This window comes from Uranotaenia lowii, chromosome 1, assembly GCF_029784155.1.
Source record: "Uranotaenia lowii strain MFRU-FL chromosome 1, ASM2978415v1, whole genome shotgun sequence".
Taxonomy (NCBI): Eukaryota; Metazoa; Arthropoda; class Insecta; order Diptera; family Culicidae; genus Uranotaenia; species Uranotaenia lowii.
In genome coordinates, this window is record NC_073691.1 from 136,404,491 (window position 1) to 136,411,464 (window position 6,974).

The following is a 6,974-nucleotide window of genomic DNA, read 5'->3' on the forward strand; positions in this document are numbered from 1 at the left end:
AACTCCATTGATTTCAGACACCGTTTAACCTTTTAAACGGGGGGTATAAAGATGAAAATATAAAGCTTATTATACTCCCTTTTTCCCACACAAATAGAATAAAAAGGATATCTCTAAAGTTGTAAAGGGTGTCCACGATGAAATGGCCACACTTTGAAATTGCTCTAACTTTTTCACCGTTGGGTAGAATTTAATGTAAATTTGAGTGGATTAAGTTCATAGTGCATTGTTTACATCCTGCAAGTTTTAAAGTCCTGTGATCAAAACTCGCGGAAATGGAGTCGAAAGAACAGGTAGGGCGTGACAAAATATGGCGCATTCATTACGGGAACAGGGATCTCTAACATCGTTCAATCGCTAAAACGTTGGGAATCGCGAATTCCACGGTGTCGCGAGTGAGTAAGCGGTTCAAAGAACGATTGACCACCAATCGGAAGCCCAGAAAGGCAGGAAAAAGTATTCCGTACAACACCAAAAAGTACAACCTCAACTACGGCTTTCAACCGAAACTCGAAAGCCTCCGTTCGAGATATGGCTAAGAAGCTGCGCCTAAGCTAAAGTTTTGTCCAGAAGGCCAAAACTAAAGCTGAGTTTCGAACGTTCAAGGTACCAAAGGCCCCTAATCGCGACGAGAAGCAGAACAAGTCCGCCAAAACCCGTGCTTGGAAGTTGTACCTCAAAATGCCTACAAAGGCTGAATGCTGCATCATGGACAACGAAACATATGTAAAGGCCGACTTCAAACAGATCCCCGGCAGCCTGTTTTTCACGGCCAAAGATTTGTTCAGCGTTCCGGAGCATATCCCGACTTAGAAGATGTCAAAATTTACGAATAAATTCCTGGTTTGGTAAGCCATCTGCATGTGCGGGAAGCCGGATTTGGCCTCATACCAATATTCCAAGAACGTGCTGAAGTGGCATGCGGACAATAAGGTCAATTTCGTGCCGAAAATGTTCAACCCTCCAAAGACTCCGGAGCTCCGCCCCATCGAGAAGTACTGGGCGATTATGAAGCAGCACCTTCTTAAACGACCTAAGGTAGTGAAGACAGTCGAGGAACTGAAGAAAGTATGGGTTTACATGCAAAAAACGGTTGATTCACAGGTTGTGCAGAATCTCATGGCTGGGGTTAAGGCGGGCATTTGCGAATGGACTATATGAAAAATACGAGTAAAATGTTGTTTTATAGTTATTTTTCAATTCCTGAAAATTTGATGGCAATCGGATGAAAACTCGAATGATGCGAATCAATTTTGTGTGTGGCAATTTTATCGTTGACAGTACCTTTAGTACCTACTATTGAATTAACCAAATTAGGTAGATCCAATGAACAAAAATTCGTTAAATTGTAAAAATAGGGGTTGTTGAATAAATCTGTGACTAATTATACCCCAATATTATTTTCCAACATTTTAAGAATTTTATGATTCCAATGGGATCGTCAGTTAGCGGGATTAAAAACTAACAAACGTACTGAAACTCAGAAACAGAAAATTGGCGCATATCTTATAAATTTTATAATTTTTGAAATATGACTGTTGAGACGGAAACGTTTTTGACAGCATGTTTGAAGATTTCCCACTGTTGTTTTTTGGCGAATATTATTCCCACACACCACCAAGCCGGCTCGGGATGATTTTTCCGAACTTTTCTCACGAGAAATAGACTATTTTTAACCTACAAATGTTCCCTTCGTTTTCTTCGGCTTTTCGTCGCACCGGGATAACGTTTTCGAAGTTGATCTTTTGAGCCAAACGTCCATCGGATTCAAAAACCATCACCAAGTGATGTCACACGATCGGAGCCGACACTAGCAGAAGAGACCCCTGTGCAAAGGGTTCAAAGTCCCACGCATTAGCTGCTTCGAGGCGTGCGTTGGACATTTTCACATTGCCATTCACACAACCTGCACATCACTTCCTCCTCTAGAGCGCTTGTAAATGTGAAAAGCAGAAGCACATCGTCCGGAACGAATCGAATAACTCACACGTCACCGTTGATCCAGGAGGACGAAACCACGACGTTAGAAAGATGGTTTCACGGGTTGGAGATCGCGAACTGTTCCGGTCCAATCCTAACTCGAAACAACCGGCGCTCAACTTAGGAGAGTAACGATCGAGATTTTTTTTCGTTAAGATTAAAGATAGATCTTACAGACTGTCATGCGCGCTCAGTTTATATGGCTTCTAGCAAAATCCCTTACAATTCTCTATGAGAATTCTACTAGACAGATAAATGTATATTGGCGTTTCTTCAGTCTCCTTAGGACAGGTGCGAAAGATTCAACGTTTACTTGAGCAATTTTGTCTTAGGTATACTTCTTTGTAGACGGACATACGATTTATTCTCGGATATGGCATACAAGTCAAGAATGAAGCAAAAAAGTATCAAACGGTTTCGGATTCCCTTTGGTCCCAATAAGTACTGTGCAAACTTTGGTGGCTCTAGGATTTAACACGGGCTGTAGCAAAAACTACTACTACAAAAACTAAGAGGAATTATGTAATATGTAATTTTTTTTTCGTTTAAAAATCGTGCAGGCTTTCCATTTCATTAAAAGCAATTTTTTAAAGCTCCATATACATATAATGAACTAGTTGAGTTTAGCCGGCCTCGCTTGAGACGACATAAATCGGAAGTTGTCTTCTGTTATCTACTTTGAATTATCTGTTATTAGCTTTGACTTTCAAACTCGCCGAATCGCCAAAAATTGAAAATGGAGAAAAAATATCTGGGAAACGATCCTTTCTGGTGAAAACTTTTCTGGGGAATGGTCCGCTCTGGTAAATAGTTCTTCATGCGAATGAAATTCTGGGGATTTTTCTAAATCTTATAGGATTAACAGAAACCAAATATTTCTAAAAAAATAACTTTTTTTGAATTATGTGTATCATCTGTAACATTTGTGTATCATCTGTTAAACTTATAAGTTAAAAGTCAACTTGAGATTTTAGATTTAATAACTATTAGACTTGTTCCGACTTCTTATTAGTTAAAAAGAATTCTATCCCTGCAAACTCCGTCGGAGCTAAGGGTTTTATTAGTTGTTTATTCTTTTTAGGGCACGATTATTTCGATAAGATCTTGAAAACCGAATTTCCGTAGTTAGTTGTAAACGTCAAGCTAAAAATCATCAAGAATGTTTTTTCTAAGAAAAATTGCTTGAAAATAGGGGAGATGAGGGCATAACGAGCACCCAGGGCATAATAAGCACTACATTTTTCTACATAAGTACGTATTTTCTTAAACAAATTTTCATGAGGACTTGTTTCGTACTACCTATAGTATTAATTTTTCACCAAAAAAGAAATATCCTTTTCATCAATCTTCTGAAAATCAATCATTTTCACCGAGCCATGCTTGACTACATTCAGAGCCAAAAAATCAAAGCAGTCAAATTTTCCTTCTTCAACCAAATCATACAAACAATCATGCATGACAACGACGCTTCCGTATTTGAAACACTTTTGCGATACATGATGAGGTAAAAAAGGACGCAGACTTTCAGCAACGAACGTCTCGATGCTGATTTCCTTCCCTTGACGACTTTCAACCTTTAGGATCATAACTGATATGTATCAGTTCTGAGCGATCTATGTAGGCTATCAGATGATTTTTTATTTTTCGCTTTACCTAGAAGGACAAAATCATGACTAGGTAACCACAATGAACTGTCCAGCATGTGCTACAGCTTTTTTGAACATGTGGTCCTGGTATTTATTCAGATTTTTTCTTTTGAAACATTAATGATCGTCTATCAATAACGAGCATTATCAACAATGATGCGAGGATAGACGTTCGGGAATGTTTGAGGGAGCGACGTTCAAAATGTATCACCAAGTATGTCGATCATCGTCGATTAGCCACGTGACGAATAGCAACGGTAGCCTCCGATGGGGCATGGTATATCTTCTTGTATCAAGTTAGTGTTGATTTTCGACATATGTTCAATGGGTACTTTTACCACGTGCGTATCACAGCACTCGGAGGAAGCATCATTCTAGGTAGAAACCATTCCTGATTGCTTTTCTTGAGCGATTTTCGGACCATTACTTTTCATCTTTACAGAAATATTAAATAATAACCAGCTAGGATTTCAAGTGAAGAAAAAAATTATAATTTTTGAGCACCACCAAATAAGCTTTTATGACCTTTAAATCATCTTGATCTGAAATGTACGCACTGCAACATGATTTACACATTGTTTCTCAATTTTCAGCATCATAAAATTTTTGATTTTTTACTTTAACCAATTTTAAAACGCGTTTTTACTTTAGTTTGTTCACTGGAGGCGAACAGAGCATGATCAATGAAGGCATAATGAGCATTTTCTGCCGGGGAATCTAGCAGCGAATTCGACTCGATGAAGTCAACTTAGTAATAGAGCTACAGCTTAACTTGTATCGTCTGACGATTTGGCATATTGGTTAGATGTCGGAGAGGTAATCAGTAGACTCGAGTTCGATTTCTATTCGAGGGGATTTTTTTTTGCATATACCATTCATGATTGATTTTTTTTTTATTGTTACATTATACGGCTAATAGCATCAAAGCATCATCCGTCAAACAAAACACCAGAAACATAATGTATGAGCAATTGTTAATTCTTTGAATTCTACAAACAGACCTAGATTATTTTGTTATTGCTTTGTTTGATGAATCTACGCTTCAGCGTTTAGTGCAATCATGATCATGAATGATAAATGAAAAAAAAATCACCTCCACCAGGAATCGAACTCGAGCCTTCTGATTACCTCTCCGACATCTAACCAATAGGCCAAATCGTCAGACGATACAAGTTAAGCTGTAGCTCTATTACTCAGTTGACTTCATCGAGTCGAATTCGCTGCTAGAATATACGGCAGAAAACGCTCATTATGCCTTCATTAAAGGTGCTCATACTGCCTCGGGGGGTTTCCCATTATGCCTCTACAGTGACTGGTTTTCAGCTTTCGGCAATATTTTTTAAAATGCATTTTTAAACGTTTTTATCTACTTTTTCAAGTTTCATCCAGTTAGGCAATAGACTATTTGAGTGTCAGAACACGAAACAATGATGTAATTCACATATTACAGCTGTTCTCTATGGTTAAATAAGCGTTTTCCTTAAGGTGGCCATTATGCCCCCATCTCCCCTACATTTACTTTTTGGATTACACTCGAGAACAATTACATCACTCGTGTTTTAGATTCCGTATACTTTAAGAAATTTTTTGCTGTGAACAGATATAATTTTACACTGTTTTTTTATTTTATTTTATTTTTTTTAAAACGAACACAAACACATACAGAATTTCAATGAAACTTGATGAAACTACACAGAAAAAATTAATTGCTGTAAAATTACGGTAAATATCCTGTAACAAAAAGGAGCAGGACTTTTACCGCAATTTTACAGGTCGAAAATATATCACGTGAAATTTATTTTTACGTGATCGTATTTTTCTACAGGCTGCTCTAAAATTACAGGCTGTAAATTTGGAAAGAACGTTCCTATTGGAATTTGTCTTGTTTATGTTTTAGTAACCTGAATTAATGGCGATTTTTCAATTCTGAGTAAAAACAAACTATTTGCAGTAAGCATTATTTATTATTATTTAATCTCATCATGTCAATACTTTCTCCTATCGTTCCTGGGAACGAAAACACACGGATGGAATTCCATCTTACAAGAACCCATCTCCGTACAGGTTGCTCCGTCAAATGCCGCTTTAATTTAGCCAAATCAGCGAGTTTGTTGGCGGTAAGACCGTCTCCATCGATGCAAATAATTCCATGCGTCGAAATCAATAGCAATCACACAGGAAAGGCTTTTGAAAAAGCCAACCGAAAACAATTTTTCCATTTATCCGGTTTATTTTGAGCTAGAAAAAAAAATTAAAGTTGAAAATCTGTTCTGAGCTTCTAATGAAAAAAAAAGTTACCTCTTCTTCCTCCTGCTTGGTCCTGCAAATTCATCGCATCGCTGTTTTCGGAGTAATTGTCACTTTTGCTTAGCTGACTTGTGTAATCTCCTGAATTGTGAAAATGTTGGCAGTCGAACAGTAACTAGCATAATAGCTTTTGTGATTTTGATTGACAACCTTTATTTTCATTGTCCTGGAATTTGAAACCAGCCTGTAAAAAACCTGCTCACTACAAATTATTGCCTTTGACCTGTAAAACTACGGCAAATGTCATGCTCCATTCTGTTACAGGACATTTGCTGTAAATTTGAATGATTTTAACTTAAATGTACATGCTTTTTCGATTATAGGCAGTTTTATTTTAAAGGTAACCATTTTCAATGACACGTAATAGTCATTATTTTTTTCTGTGTAGCATCTTACAAATGCTAAAACCACCAACCCACAGAAAGTGTACTGTGTATGCCGTGACCGGGATTCGATCTCATGCCCGCTGGCTTAGAAGACTTGAAAGCTATCCTCTACGCCACGGGCGGCGGCCAAATGATATGAATTTCATTGACCGGTTGATTTTTGCATGACGCAATGTAAAATTAAATCAAAACCGTTTATTTGTATTCAATTTTGGAAAAAAAGACTTATATTACATCGAAAGGAGCTTAAATTATATCTTTTTGTAATTAAACTAGTGAAAAAATAGATCACTCGTGTTTTAGATTCCGTGTACTTTTAGAAATTTTTTGCTGTGTATGTCGCATGGAGGAATGCATTTATTTATTCTGTTTTTGATATGTCATATACATGCACTCAACCAAATTCGTGAAAAGTTAAACATTCTTAAGTTGAATTTGATTTTTCATTGATCATACATTTGATATTCAAATGACTGAGCTGCCCGTAGTTTTTTACTATTTACTTCTCCATACAGCAGGCCTCAGGCAGCACCCCTCCTACCAAAAATTTAAAAGTTCGATGTTGCAGAGATCGATCCTTTTGCATCGTTTTTTTTAGGTGGATCGATCCTGGAACCATTCAACTGAATCGATCGTTTCCAGAAGATCGAACATT